Below are 16,190 nucleotides of genomic sequence, written 5' to 3' on the forward strand. Positions count from 1 at the left end.
GCGGGGCCGCCCCTCCCCACACCCACCAGGGACCTGTCTAAGAGCACCCCTCATGCAGGCGCCGCTCTGGGTCCTCCCAGCTTGGTTGCAAACATCAATGAGGCTTGGGCACCACTGCCTGGCGACCTGTCTGCTCAATCTTGTGGTTCCCAGCCTGAGTTTGTGTGTTTGTGCACATCTGAGGCAGCGTCTTGCTATGCAGTTCAGGCCAGCCTTGAACTCACTATGTAGCCCAGGCTGGCCTCGAACTTGCAGTGATCCTCCTGCCTCAGCCTCCTGAGTGCTGGGATGACAGACGTGCGCCACCACGCCCGGGCTCTTGGCCTGAGTTTACCAGAACCAGCTTGGTCTGAAGCCGAGCCCCTAAACTGGGAGAGTCTGCCTGGTTAGGCTACAGTGAAACCTCGCTCTGCAGGCCCCCGAAAGATGAAGCTGGGATGGATAAGCCACGGAAGGAGACGCCTCAGGTTTGTTCAGTTTGCGCCACAGCACGGCAACATGCCGAGCACTGTGGGAAGGGTCAGGGACTGTGACGGGGTCCCCCGTGCCCCAGGGCCTTAGCCCGGACACTGGACACATTTGTGTAAGACCCTTGGAGGGCCGGGGATCTAGCTCAGTGGTGCCGCCGCCTGGCCACACAAGGTCCCGAGTTCCATCCCCGGTACCCAAAAAAAAAATCACTGGGGAAAACCTGAGCATGACTGGAATCCCAGCACTCTGGGAAGCTGAGGGAGGAAAATCACAAGTTTGAGCTCAGCTTGGGCAACTTAGTGACTCAGTGAGACCCTGTCTCAAAATAAAACACAAGCAAAGGCTGGGGACACAGCTCAGTGTGAAGGCCCTGGGTTCAATCCCCAGCAGGGAGACAAAAGGCGATCATCGAGAACAGTGCAGCAGGGACTAAGATGCAGCCAAGGTGTTGTCAGACAGCGAATGCAGCGGCCAGTTGCCCACGCTGCGGATTAGGGGCTGTGATACCGGACTCAGAGTCCAGAGTGCGAGAAGCCACCCAAGCTCAGGTTCTCGGGCTTTCAGGGACTGATGGCTCTCAGCACACGCAGACCCGGGGCTGCTCCAGGCAGCACAGCCGCGTCCCCGGCCGTGACTTTCACCGCTCTCAACCTCTTCTCCAGATCCCACAGCAAGCCGGGCGGCACAGAGCGGCGCCTGCAACCACAGCACTTGGGAGCTAAAGCTTTGGCCGGCCTGGGGCTAAGGAGCCAGTTTGAGGCCAACCTGGACCACACGGCCAGACACCATCTCACAGCGCCAAGAAATGGAAGCAGCCACAGCCAGAAATGGGCGTTCAGGTTGAAACGTGCTGCTCCCTCGGAAGCCTGGCACCCCAGCCTCACGGGTTAGGGCCTTGGGTTTCTGAGACACCATCCCTGGCATCACTTGGCATCCCACACACACACAGGGTCTCACCCACTGCCCAGGGCCGCTCTCAGCATCCAGCCTGAGTCTGGCCTGGCGGGTCATTCGCGCAGCGTGGTGTCTTAGACCCAGGCACGGTACAGGACACCCCAGCACTGCCTTCACCTCACGGCCGAACAGCAGTCCGTGTGTGTGCGTGACATCTTTGTATCCTTTCCCACGAGTGACACTGCAGCGAGGCAATCACTTCCCTTTTTGTGTGATCATTGGCCTTAGTCTTCCTGGAGTGAAATCCTAAGACAGGACTTTCTAGGCCGTATGGTAAATTGAGGAGTTGCTAATGATCTTACAAAGTGAAGGCACCATTTTCCACTCCCATCAGCAACGCAGTAGGTGCCAGGCGTGGTGGCACACACCTGTGATCCCAGCACTCGGGAGGCTGAGGCAGGAGGCAACTTCGCAGCGAGTGCTGTGAAGGGTTGTAAAGACTACTGCATGCAAACATCCCTGCAGAGTGGCCAGGGCGCGGAGCTTCCTCCTGCCCCTCCCAATGCACACAGTGGCCACAGTGAGGAGGAACCTGGCAGCCTTCGCACACCAAGGTCCATAGATAAAAACTAACCTGCACACACGGTCGTTCCTGGTCCACAGTCTAAAGAACTAACATGCTAAACACAGCCGAAATACGAAGCTGGAGCTAGAAACCACTTAGCATAGCTCTGCCCAGCACAGAGATTATTACCAACCCAACACGGGACCCGAGAGCTGTACACGCACATCCAGTTGGTGTGATGTGCAAATGACAAGGAATCCACATCACTTCCAGAAGCAAAAGGGGTCACGGGCATCCATTCAACCAAGACGGTGCCAGGACTGCCCCTGGCAGAGTGCATGTGCCCAGCACAGTCAATACAAGGAAATAATAAAACCAAGACGGGAAACCCACAGCACAAGAACACACGGCGTGGAGGTCAAGCAGAAAGGGCAAATACGAATTCCTGCATGGGGACCAAACACCTCCATGAGGCCCGGCCACTGCCTGGCTTGAGTCCTCTCTGGTCAGTGCCTCGGTGGTACCGGGTGTGCCCAGATCTAACTCTGGGAAGCCAGTGAGGGATGGGTTGTTTAGATCCACTGAGATAGAAACTGGTTTTGCTACAACAGAACTGCCATTCCTGACATACAGGCGTCTTGAGATTCACCTAGAAAGTCCATGAGGGGAGGAGGGGGAGAGGAGGGGGAGGGTTTACCGCTGGCCACCAGGTTCCCTGTCATTTCCTCTCCTCACGCTGAGGCTCCGGTGTTGGACCGCGTTGACACGGCAACTGCAGCACCACAAGCTGAATCTCACAGGTGCTCTCCCCAATTCCCACACTCAGGAGCAAACTAAGGTGGTGGCTGACTCTAATCCTGCAAGCTGCGTGGCCTTAAACTGGTCACTGAGGGAAACTGAGGACCACAGAAGCCTACACAGTGCTGAACCCTATTACCCTTGCTTTAACCCAGCTTGAAGGCTTCATGAATCTATGACAAACACACCGTCTGACTCCATGCAGATGGGGAAAATACACAGGAGTTGCTGCAGGAACAGATCAACGTGAAAACACCAGGAAGGTTACAGCAACAGATTTCAACTGACGTACGTACGCTTATGCTCAAACTTCCCTGGGAACACCCAGCCAGGCCTGGTGGCACACACCTGTGATCCCAGTGCTTGGGATCCCTGCAAGTTCAAGGCCAACCTGGGCTACATGGTGAGACCCTGTCTCAAACTAAACCAAAAAGGCTCCCTGAAATGTAGCTGAGAGTCTCATTACTGAGGCCAAGCAAACTTTCACAGCACACATGCTATTCCTTTCCATCTGATAACTCCGGACTACGAAGAGAAAGGAATCCACCAGTTCTGGGGCTGATATACACAGAGCTGCTGCTGGTCCACGTGAACAGCTGCAAATTAAGGACCAGTCAGCAGGTCAAACACTGCTTCCGGCCCGCACTGTTAGCCTACATATTCAAAAATGGAGCTCATTTCTCCTCTTTTCCAAATAAGTATTAGGGTGACAGTGACTCTGCCTTCCAATTTCCAAACAGGTGGGAGGCAGCGGCACGAATCTCGACTGCCGGGTATGGAATGAGTCACAGCCAGAGAGCGGCTTCCCGTCAGGGCACCGCCAAGGTCTGAAGGGACTACATGGGTCTCATGGGGATGCACAGCGGAGGATCTCGGAGAAAGTCTCGACACGGGAGGGGGCCCCAGGCAGAAGTTTCTACCACACGTAGAACTTCGGAGGCCTGGCCTACTCCTGCTTCTAAAATACAGCACTGCTGCAAATAGCAGGATTTCTTAATTCTAAAAATGTAAATGAGGAAATTTCATCAAATTTTATTTCTAATAAAAAGGCAAAGAAAAAGAATTTATTGAACCAGGGATTTAGCTCAGTGGTGCTGCGCCTGCCTTGCAAGCCCAAGGTTCTGAGTTTCAAACCCCGCCCCGGTACCAAAAAAAAAAAAAAGAAAAGAAAAAGATTTCAGCCCGGTGTGGTGGTGCACACCTGCTGCAATCCCAGCCGGCACTCGGGAGGCTGAGGCAGGAGGAGGGAGTGTTTGAGGGCAGCTGGGTTATATAGTGAGATCTTATTTTTAAAGAAACAAAAAGAAAAAAATCAAAAACAAGAAGGGAAGGAAGAAAAGGGAAGGGAGATGAAAGAGAGAGAAAACAAAGGGAGAAAGAAAGGGTTCAAAATATAAGGATATTCTGGAGCTATATTTAGCTGTACTGTTTTTTGTGGGGGGTTTTTGGTACCAGGGATCGAACTCAGACCCTTGCGCTTGCACAGCAGGCAGCAAAACCACTGAGCTAAATCCCCGGCCCCTGTCTAGCTGTATTGTTAAAAACAAATTACTCACCAGGGATGTGGTTCAGTGGTACCTGCCTGGCAAGCGCAAGGCCCTGAGTTTGATCCCTGATACCAGAAAAAAAAATTATAAATTTTTCAAATGAAGTATCATTAACATGACATAAAATACTTTTTAAAGGGAAATTTATTTATTTAATTTATCTATTTTTGAGACAAGGCCTCCCTATGTAGCCCAGGCTGGCCTCAAACTCACAGCGATCCTCCTGCCTCAGCCTCCCCAGTGTTAGGATTACAGGCGTGAGCCACCAGGACCAGCTGACATAAAATATTTTTATCAAAAAAAGTTTTTTCTCTGGAGACAGGGTTTTGCTATGTAGTCCAGGCTGACCTTGAACTTGCAGCAATCCTCCTGCCTCAGCCTCCTGAGTGCTGGAATTAGAGGTGTGCATCACCACGCCCAGCTTTAAACTGGATTTTCTTGTTTCAAAATTTCCTGGAAAAGAGGTATAGTTATTGCTACTTAAAAACTGAGTTCTTGGGAATGTTCGAGAAATAGTGGCATAAGTAAAAATAAAAATCAGTGCCCAGTGTGGAGGGCGCCGCGTGGATCCCAGGGTGCTGCAGTCTCCTGTGGGCCTGGCGGTGCCTTCTGTGCTTGGGTGGAAACTGAAGTCTGAGCTGCAGCCACACTGCCCGCCGGATGGAAGGAGGACAGGGTAACCGTGTACTCTCTGGGCCAGGGATCCGACCCATTGTTTATCACATGCTAAGTGAAAATCAGCAGAAAACCCAGGAGTTGGAAATCCTCTCCCCCCCACAAGTGTGGGTGGTGACTCAGCTGAGAATCTGTATGCCCTATCTACACAGATGCACGGCTCCTCTTTCCCTCTCTCCCTCTCTCTCTCTCCCTCTCTTTCTATCTCTCAAAAATGCCTGGCTAAAGGCTATACAGATCATAGCTTATGAAGGGGAACTGAAAAGTGAAAACCTTACTATTTAAAAGTATTTGAGGTAGAAACACAGATGAGCATAATGATTTATACAATCAGAGACTTTTATTTTTAAACTTGCTTTATTCCTTATAAACAAGGAGTGAAGAGTAAGCTGGAACAGAAGGTGAAGGAAAGCAAGTTTAATATGGAGGAATAAATGTGAGGCACTGAGTTATATAGAAGGCTACAAGGAGGCTGAGGCAGGAAGACTGCAAGTTCAAGGCCAGCATAGGTAACTTAGACCCTGTCACATTTAAGGGGGGGCAGGAGAAAACAGGTGATGCCAATCAGAATGTGGCCCACTGCTTTCGAGGCAGGGTAGAGAAAATTGAACAGTGCAGGTTTTAGAGACAGTATGTTGTGAGACTGCAGAGCAGAAAGGGGGTCTTTAAAATAACTCAAGGGCCAGGATGTAGCTCAGCGGTGCAGCACCTGCCTGGCAAGGGCAAGGCCCTGAGTTCAAGTTCTGGAACCGCAAAACTAAACCAAACTAAAAATAAAAATAACTTAGTCCCCTAGGAAAGCAAGGAAACCTTGTGACATAAGCTCAGCTCACGGCCCAGGCGAGCCCAGATCACACCTGTGACATCCATGTGCACACGTGGCCCCCAAGAGCAGGTGTGGATGATCCGTGCTGGCCTCTAGCATTGGCGACGGAGACCCAGGGCCAGGGGTGGCATTTCTAGGCCAGCAGAGACTAAGTCACGGCTTAAAACCAGCCCTGAGCCAAGAGCCGCTTGCTCGCGGGGAGCAGCACTGACCCTCCCGGCCTTTCCTCACTGGGGTGCCCAGGCAACCACGCTCAGGTCAGAGCTCCAACCCAACTCCGCCCCGGACGTGAGACTACATCACTGCCAGGTCCCCAGGTCCCCGAGTCCCCATACCACCCTACATCCCCAGCCAGAAATTGCTGTTTCTTTTCTTTCTTTCTTGGTTTTTGAGACAGGGTCTCACTATGTACGCCAGGGTGGCTTTGAACTCACTATGTAGCCTAGGCTGACCTCAAACTTGCAGCAATCTTCCTGCCTCAGCCTCCCAAGTAAAACCACCACTTCCAAAAGAAATCTATTGCAATCTGTCCAGAAAGGCTTAACCTCTGCAGCCGCCAAGAATGGACCAGTAAAAAAGAGCAGCAAACAGATGAAGCCCCACTAGAATATCCATGCTATTCCAGCTCAGGAGCTGTTAAAAGCTAGCTCCTCTGCACACTAGAGAAATCTTTCTCCTTAAGAAAGCGGGGTGATATTAAAGCACTGAAGGCAGGATCATCTTTCTTGTGTCTGGCTAGGAACGCAGCTGCTTCAGGGGTGCCAGCCTCCCCCAGCAAGTGCCACTGCGGTGAGGTCACACTCTGTCTAGGTTTCCGCCAGGTCAGGGGACACAAGAGGCCACGGGTCTTGAATGAATTGGCGGTTATCAGAACGCAGGTCAGAGGTGACATTGGTCTCCCAGCCAGCCTCACAGCTGACCACACTGAGCCTTTCACTGAAGGCGCTCATTTGCCACCGGAGAGGATGTGCTCTGTCTGCTTCCTCAGGAGAGATGAAGAGGGAAGCCGCTCTGACAGCCCTGCAAAACCTGGAAAAAGCATGGAGTCTGTGGACACCTGAACCTGGCCTACAGCCTTCAAAGCATGGTGCGCATTAAAGGAAGGCGACAGAATGAACCCTAGACTGTCTCCTCTGCAGCCATATCACTGCTTCTCTTCGCCATTTGTCTATTTACTGGTTTGTTTTTGTGACACAGGGTCTCACGATGTAGTCTGGACTCTGGTCTTAGTGTTTGCTGTCTCCACGTTATACTTCTCTTTGGTTTTTTGTTATCTTGCCTTTTAGCACACCTTGTAGCTTTGCTGCCCAGCACACACGGTGTCCTGGGCAGAGGGACCAGGTATGGAGAAGCCTAGCAGGTGAGGTGCGTTTGTGTGAAGGGAAAAGTGTCCCAAGGTCCTAGGATGGGGCCTCAGCATCCTGGTGAGCCTGAGCCCAGGTGTGAGCATCAGCAGAGCCCTCAGCGGTCTGGCTCAGGTGGGCAGGAGGGCTCCCTTCCCGAGCTCGCCTGGTCTCAGCACAACACCAGAGGCTCCTGGTCTGGACCCCTGAGGTGACAGTCCCAGCAGTGTGAGTCCGGCCCTGGCTCCCCTGCAGGCTGTGACTGTCCACCCTGTGCCTCCAGCAAGCCATCCTACCTGGCCTGGGTCCCTCCTGGGGGCCTCAGCTGGGGAGCAGCACATCTCCCCTCTGCTGTCTGTCCCTGGCACTGAGGGCAGCAGCCTGGCCTCATGGGCCCCAGGAGAGCTGCTGGTTTCTCAGCCCAGTCGCGTTCTGGTTGCTAGGATGGAGCTGGCTTTGAAGCTCTTTCCAAAACAGGACACAAACAAGATGGCTCTGCACTTTTTTGTTTTTTCTTGGTACCAGGGATCGAACTTAGATCCTTGCGCTTGTGAGGCAGGTGGATAAACTACTGAGCTAAATCCCCCTACTCTGTACTTTGTGGTGTCCTTTTCTTTTTAATTTCTTAACCATATGTAATCCTCAGATGGATTTAACCACATGTAATTCTCAAATATACATGTTTCTTGAGACAGGGCCTCATTATGTGGTTGGGGCTGGCCTTACACTTACTATGAAGTCCAGGCCCTTGAACTTCGCAGTAATCCTCTTGCCTCAGCCTCCCAAGTGCTGGGATTACAGGCACAGTCCACAACACCCAGCTCAAATATCTTTTAATAAGAGACAGGCTAGGGGCCAGGGATTTAGCTCAGTGGTTCCGCCGCCTGTTTCGAAAGCGCAAGGACCTGAGTTTGATCCCCAGTACCAAAAAAAGAGAGAGAGAGAGAGAGACAGGCTAACCAAAGTCATTTATATGTATATCCCATTTTTAACTCTCTTTGATACCCCTAAAGTTTTATCCATTTATGTATTGTAGAGAAACCTAAACTATGAGTGAAAATGGGATTAGCATACTAAGCTCATGTTTGTAATCATTTTGTCGATGTGCACGTTAGCACACAGATCTATGGTCTGCTGAAGCCATTTCTATTATGAATTAAATACATATTCTTAGAGACATGGATGTTTTCTATTTCCCACATGACCATCAGTCCAATATTTTGTTAAACTGAAGTCCTGAAGAAGAAGTCTCAAGATTTTTCCCAGGCCATATGAATCTCCACTGGACTGCAATCTAATTTTTACATCACTGTGTTAATAAGTTTTCACTAAGACTTTACCCAAGTGACGGATAGATAACGGAATGAATTCCTTGCCTGAGTTTACTAAGTAGTAAGGAAAATAAATTGGCTGAGTACCAATAAAGTTAAGTAAAAAAAAGAAATCAGTAAATTCTTTTGAATTTCCTGGTCTCCTGCTTTTGCATTTTTGTACCTTACCTGACATTTTCAAAACTAGAAACCATTTCCTTCATTTACTGAAATGATTATCATCTAAGTTTTTAGTGAGACTGAATTTTTCCTCAAAGAGTCACTCAGGAGCTTACTACTTTGGGGAGTAGTAAACCCAGAAAATGGGGATTTGATGCATGTTCTTGTCTTTCTTTGTAGCACGGCTGTTTAGGTGTGAAATCCATCTTCAGATGGAGTTGTGTTCTTCAGAGGGACACAGAAGGGTTCTTTTTATATCTCACTTTCCCTGAAGTGATGCTTAGAGTTTGCCCTATACGAGGAGACTGAAGTAACCTCGCTCTCATTGTCAAGCATCTCTGCTTCCAGAGAAAACAACACAGCTACCTGCAAAAAGCTGCTGAAGGCCCAGATCAGCTTCATTACCGAGCGCATCCTTTGCTGAACCCCGCTGATGAATACTTTTCCTTGCTGTGAGATCTTCTTTCAAAGTGCACAGACTCGAATCCAAGGCTGATGTTTTTCATTTTGACAGACACTGCAGAAAGTGTGAGCTGTCAGAAGCCTGGGAAGCCACCGCCGCCCTCGTGCAGTGCTTCTTGTCAACACGGCTTGGTGGACGCCGGGCTCCCAGGATGGAAACAGCAAGGTCACCCGCGGGCTACAGTGTGACAGACACTCCGCCGCTGCCTGTGATGTGCCGTGAGCAGTCCCGCACGCACGCACGCACACGCGCACCGCTCATCGTGAAGTTCTGTGAAGTTCAGACAATGTCTTGTACACTTCCTTCATCTTATAGATGAGGAAACAGCGGGTGACCCTCTCCAGCATCACATGAAAAGTGAAAGAATTAGGTGCTGCAGACCAGGAAAGGAGATGATGAGCCTCGGAAGGCGATTAGGATTAGGAAATTTACCAAGATAGGTCAGGGCAATCACAGAAAAGTAGAATAGCTGGTGTGAGGGCGCGTGCCTGGCATTCCAGCACTGGAGAAGGCTGAGGCAGGAAGATCCCAAATTCAAACTGGGCCTGACTCAAAGTGAAAGAATAAAAGAGGGCTCAGTGTGCAGGCCTGCATTCAACCCTCAGTGCAGAAAGTCAATCAATCAACCAGTCTGGGAGAATCACCCTGCTCTGCGGATCTGAGCTTCACCTGGTTCCCACCCCAGCCTCAGACTGAGCTGTCCCTGCAAACAGGCAGAGGCAGCCTGGAGAGCGGCATCCTCCGGATGACTAGCAGGCCTGGGGGGGCGGGGGCAGAGCCTCCTGGCAGTGGGATACCCAGGTGAGAATCCTCTGGCCTTAACACAACCCTGTCTGACCCTGGCCTGCCGCTTCTGCCCTCCGCCTCCTCATCTGTAGAACGGGGACGGCTGCTGCTTCTCTCAAGGTTGCTGAGAAGATCGGATGAAGCAGCAGAAATCAAATACCTGGCATCTTACTGGGCAGAACTGCCCCGACGGGATAGGGATTTGTTCATCTCTCAAGCATGTGTTGAACATCTGTGTATCAGGAAAGATGTGGGGATCGTCTTTGCCCTTGTGGAGTACACAAACTCACAGGAAAGAATCAAAACTAGAAAATCATCATCGGTGGTACTAGGAATTGAACCCAGGACCCTCGCAGTGACTTAGATCCCCAGCCAATCTATTTACTTCGTTACTTACTTAAAGACTGTGTCTCACTGAGTTGCTAAGTTGCCCAGACTGGGCTGGAAATGGAGATCCTCCTGCCTTGGCCTCCTTTAAATTACTCCATAGAAATTACAGGACTCCTTGCCCCTCATGGCACTCAGGGTGCCTCTTCAGAGGGGGAATATTATAGACAGCTAGGTTAGGTAGAAATATGTGGGCTGTGAGACAGGGCTAAGCCCTGAAGGGAGTCAATGCAGAAGAGGGGAACACCAGGAAGCTGTGACTGGAGCAGCATCTGAAGAATTAAAATCACAATGGTCAGATCTGCATACTTCCCTAAGGGATGAGCAGAAATCTGGGGTTATTAGTACCACCCTTTTGAGATTTCCATGTAAATAAACGGTTACCTCATTGGGGGTGGGCCTTCCTCTCCCACCCAGGTCTAAAACTAAAAGGATTAAAATTAAGACTACAAAAAAAAAGATTAAGACTACAGATTACTGACCAAGGTTAATGATATCACCCTCAGGCCCTGGCTACTTGGATCAAAGTTACCTAAGTGACTCTACTTGTAACCTTACTGGTTGATCACAGTTTTGACCCATGTTGTGCTCTTCTCATGACTTTGCTCTATATAACTTTCTCTGAGAAGTGGGCTCCTTGGCAGCCCACTTTCTGGGTCCCCTCCTGTCTCTCAGGAGCTGTCTCTCCCTCAATAGATTTCCTACTCGAAAGCAAGAAGGAGAGGGACAGAAATTACCACTGCAAGGTCTCGCTTAGATGTTGGGCTTGGAGAAGCTGGGTTCACAGAAGCAGAACTTAGTCCATCTTTACTGTTATTAGAAATATAAATAGCCTGTTATGCAATTCCAGGCAACTGACTTTACCTCCCCATCCTTCCCTTTTCTCCTCTGCAGATGCAGGGCATGTCTGGGAGTTCTTTCTAGCTGGTGACAAAACAGGATTCTACGCACAGAAATGAACCGTGTGTTTGCAAATCTGATGGATGGCACAGAAAACTGGAGTGGAGTAGGTGGCAACGTCACCATATCCAGACATAAAACTCCAAAGCACATCCAGAGCTGGGGGTGTGCTCAGCAGCAAGGCCCTGGGTTCCATCCACAGCACCAAAAACACTAACCAAAAATCTTCAAACACACGTAGACATGCACAGAATTAAACGTACGGGGCGGGGGGGCATTCAAAGTTTAAAGATAGGTAGCCACTGCGCAAGCACAAGGACCGGAGTTTGATCCCCAGTACCAAAAAAAAAAAGAAAATAAAGATAAGTAGACAAAAATGTCTTTGATAGTTTGTTAAAAGGAGCAAGAACTTGAAATAGAGCTTTGAATGTTTATAATATGTGATAAAAATATTTATTCTTCATTGAAAACTCTCCTCATTTTTACACACTTTTTGGTCACCTTTCCACGTACTTCTCCACCTTAAACACAGTTGCTGACTCTGAATTGGAAAAATACTCCCACTCTGTTATTAAATAGTTTGCACACTGGAGAAATAAAAATATATTAAAATTGATTGACTTTAAAAAAATAGTTTCCTAAATTATTTCCCATATTTTCTTTCCCTGTATCATGAACCTACCCATTAAGAAGGGTTTTCCTCTCCTTAAGTGGCAGGCCTAGGTCATTAAAACACCATCCCACTTTTAAGCAAAATAGTTGCGTACAAATATATTCAGTGGTTGTGTGAGCATTTCCATATGTAATACAAGTGGCTTACTTTCAAACATAAAACAGAAATAATGGATGAGAAACACTTAGAAAAAGAGACAGTGAAGCCCTAACTGTTTCTATGCAGGTATATAGCACAGAAACATTAGAGATGGTCATGGGACCACTTTAGCTTAAAAAGGAGTTGGAGTCAGCCTGGTTATGAAACAAAGTAACACTTGGTTATGGAAGAAAGCTGCAGTCTTCATTACCCCAGTCCTTGAATACTAACACCCTTACTCAATCATCCTGACTAAAAGCTACTATTTCAGGTTCAAAGTATGAAGCTCCTGGAGGTGATAATCATGATTTAAAACCAACACCTGGCACTGGGCGGGGCTCGGGTAGGCATAACTGCATTTCCCCTCCAGCCAAGTTCACTCTGGCCAGGACTGTTCCTGTCCATGTGGCACCAGATCCAGGTCGTTCCGTTTGTGAGACACGGGCTGCACCCGCACTGTCCCAGGCTGTCCTGTGCCAATCTGCTGGGTGTGTGAACACGAGGCCCACAGGTGGCAATGTGGCATGGCACAGGGATAGCCCGCTGCCTGCCTCAAGGTTGCCTCGCCAGGGACTTGCTTTGTGTGATGTTGTATCTGATGCCTCAACTGTCTTCAAAGAAATTGCAAAACAGCTGTTTGTAGGAAAGACCCTGAGTATTTTGTGTGTCTTTATGATATCTGGAAAAAATCGGCATTTTTTTCATTTATGTCTACAACAAATACTTTTATACAGTTGAATCATTTTCTACCAAAGAGGACTGAACTTCATATATGAAAAGTTATACGGGGAGGGAGAGACAGAGAGAGAGAGAGATTGTTCCTTGGTAGATATGGTTCATATTTAACCTATCCTTCTTGGATTTTATAATATAGACAATGGCCACCCTGGCCCGTCTTGGACAGGGCCCATCCGTCGGACACGTCTGTCCACACACTTGCCTCCTCGGGTACAGGCAGTGGAAGTTAGGGCTGAATCCCTTTGAAGCAGCAATGCATTAACTCACAGCCTTAAACACTCCTAAAACCTTTCAGCTTATACATGATTTTCTGTCCAGAAAGCTCTCTAACGAGGGGAGCACTGATGCCCTAATCTACGATGGCAGAACTGCAGTGAATCCCTGGACGCAGCCCCGCCGTGTACAGGAAAATTCACCCAGGCGATGCACACTAGCATTCACTATTTGGGCACAAGGTGATTGTGATAAATAGCTCAGTTCTTGCTCAAAACAAGGAAAAGCAAGCAAATAAAACAAGAAGCTTTTGAAGTCTATCAGCTACTTTTTTCCTCATCAAATGTATTAGAAATGCTTGATAATAAATCATACCCAATAATCACTAAGTAAATTTTATCTTTTCAAAACCAGATGAGACTTTTGAGAAACACAAATGAAGAACATCCGTCCTTGGAGTTCACTGGGCTGGTTATGAGTCACTGTTTTGGCAATTTCTTTCAAATGACAGCAGATTCTGATGTTAAATGGCTGAAATTTAATTCAAGTCTCATGTGTAAACAATGGGTCTGGGCAGATAATCTCTAAATTACTCCAGATCTAATATTATTTTATACCAAACACCACTCAAATAAATTTTCATGTTCGGTTTATCTCTCGGGGAATGGCCCTTTATTAAAAACATTCCTTTCATTTATAGTACTGCATTTCAAAAATCCTACTTTTTCCTGTTTTTAGAAAGGTCATGAAATTATCTAGGAAAATTCTATGAAACAACAGCTCCAGCAAGCCAGCTTTTCAATTAACTACAAGCTCCTCTTTTGCCGATCTTATTTCAACTGCTTGCTACAAGAAGGCGTCTAGTCCTGGGTGACCCCCGAGGACATCTACCTAAAGCGAGCCTTAGATGACGCACAAAAGCACTCAGAATTGCCCCGTTTCCCACACTCAGACCAGTCTGCCTACAGCTCATGAACACCAGTGAACATGTACCAAGTACGTGAGATTCTTGCTGCCTTGTTTAAAATCAAGACTTTATTTTGTGGATGAACATAAAATGAAAAATATCCAAGGTCAAAGTGGAAAAAGAGGAAGGATTCCACAAGAATGGAGACTTGGCTTGGCTTTGTCTTTGTTGCTGTAACCTCAGGTCTCCACGCGAGGCGGGGGGCAGGTGACAAAAGGGACAAGTTCGCCCTCAGCCTCCTCTGCCTGGTAATGGGAGCATGAGTTCTCCTGATTCCCAAGCCGCCTGCACTTGCCATGCATGCTGGTGCACACCTGTGAGCCCAGCACACGGGAGGCTGAGGCAAGAGGATCGCTGCAAGCTCAAGGTCAGGCCTGGGCTGCACAGCGAGATCCTGTCCCAGAGGAAAAAAAAGACACTTGCACTTAGCGAGACAGACTTGACAGGACCGGCTCTGCTTGAGCAGCGGGCAGGGCAGAGAGCTCAGGCATGTGGGTGGCCACAGCCTTCCAGGCTCTGGCAGGAGAAGTCTGCAGGGGGCAGCCCAAGGGGCGCCTTCCTCCTGCTTCGGCCCTCCCGCCAGCTGTGGAGGCTCCCTGCCTGTGCACCGACCCTCACAGTGTCTCTCCCTCTGTCCGGGGGAGCCCCTGTCCCTGACCCCGTCTCTCTCTCCTTTTACACCCCAGTCTCCGAGTCCTGGGTACTGCGTGTCACCTGCTGAAGCCCCCCACGTGATCAATCGCAAGAGAAGGGACATTAAATTCCGAAGGTGCCTCCCCTGGCCCTGAAACTCGCTTGCACATCCATGTCTGGGAGTAGTCACTAGAGGGGGTCGATATTTACTTCCTTCTTTTCCCCTCTCTTTTAACGAATGAAAAGGAGAATGGGACAGCAATAGCCCCAGTGTTCCCTCTTTCCGAATTTCTTTCGCCCTCACCAGGGTCAGCAGGAGCCCCCCCGCCCCGCCCCCCGGGACTCGCTCACGGGGAGGCCAGGGCGGGCTCAGGAATCCATCTCGGCTTCCTCTCTTTCCCATCAGTGAGGGGCGGGACTGCCTCACACCCCAGATGCGCCCCAGTAGGCCAGTGGTGTGCAGAGGGACCATTTACAGCCACAGAGTAACCTGTCCGTGCCCTGGGGCGGGGAGGGGCACGTTCAGATGACACCTGATTCCTGCGCCCCCCTCAGCCACTCTGGTCTCGCCCTTCCCCACCTGGAGGACAAATTCTTACAGATACTGGACAAAATGACCAAGCCCAAAGCTACATTTTTACCCCTAAACATGAAGTTTCCCATAATCTTGAGGGATATTTAAGCACAGAAGATTAGAACAAAGTTAAAAAAAATAAATAAAGCAAACTATCAGTGGTAAATTAAACTTATTATATCTAAAATATGTTTTGACTTTAAGAGGATTCCAAGCCCAGTTCCCATAATCACTTTTTATTTATTTATCTATGTATTTATCTATTTATTTATTTATTTTTTGGTGCCTGAGATCGAACTCAGGACCTTGCTCTCGTGAGGCAGGCATCAGAAGCACTGAGCTAAATCCTGGGCCCTATTTAGTTATTTATTGAGACAGAGTCTTGCTGTGTAGTTCAGGCTGATCTGGAACTCACTATGTAGCCTGGGCTGGCCTGGAACTTTCGAGATCCTCCTGCCTCAGCCTCCTGAGTGCTGGGATGACAGGCGGGCATCACCACACCCGGCTCCTGTGCTCACTCTTTTTTTTTTTTGGTAAGGGCGATTGAACTTGGGACCTTGTGCTTTTGAGGCAGGCTGCAGCACCACTGAGCTAAATCCCAGGCCCAAAGGTACAGTCTGCAGTAACTCTGGAACACCATATTACGCACCTTACACGCCTACAGTACACCGCATAACATTATGTTCCAAATTAGTGGACACCTACATAATTCCTATTTGAAATAAAAACCACATTTTTAAGAGTCAACAGGTTTTAAAATATTGAAAATTTAGTTCTGAAAGTTAGCCAAATGTCCATTTTAATTTTGATTTTCAGTAGTCACATGTAATTAAGTCATAGCATTAATCAAGTGAGCTGGCAACAGAATGTCTATTAGGTTGTTTTCTGACATTTTTTTTTTGAGCCAGGATCTTGATAAATAGTTCTGTCTAGTATCGAACTTATGAGGTAGCCCAGGCTAGCCTTAGACTCACAGTGATTCCCCTGCCTCAGCCTCCTGAGTGCTGAGGTTACAGGTGTGCACCACCACGTACACTCTGCTGTTTTTGTACAAACTTGTATGGTAGAAACTTCTAAAATTAAATACAACCTTGTTTTAATTTCAAGAA

At 48.7% G+C, this 16,190-nt stretch overlaps 1 protein-coding gene across 2 annotated transcripts in view; it reads right to left on the reverse strand.

Moving 5' to 3' along the window:
* Positions 1 to 16,190, reverse strand: part of Tet2 (tet methylcytosine dioxygenase 2) — a 97,076-nt gene that overhangs the window by 72,941 nt on the left and 7,945 nt on the right. The gene's annotated exons all lie outside the window — the stretch shown is intronic.

This window comes from Heterocephalus glaber, unplaced genomic scaffold, assembly GCF_053883595.1.
Source record: "Heterocephalus glaber isolate CG9 unplaced genomic scaffold, H.glaber_assembly_v1.0 deba00001688, whole genome shotgun sequence".
Classification (NCBI taxonomy): Eukaryota; Metazoa; Chordata; class Mammalia; order Rodentia; family Bathyergidae; genus Heterocephalus; species Heterocephalus glaber.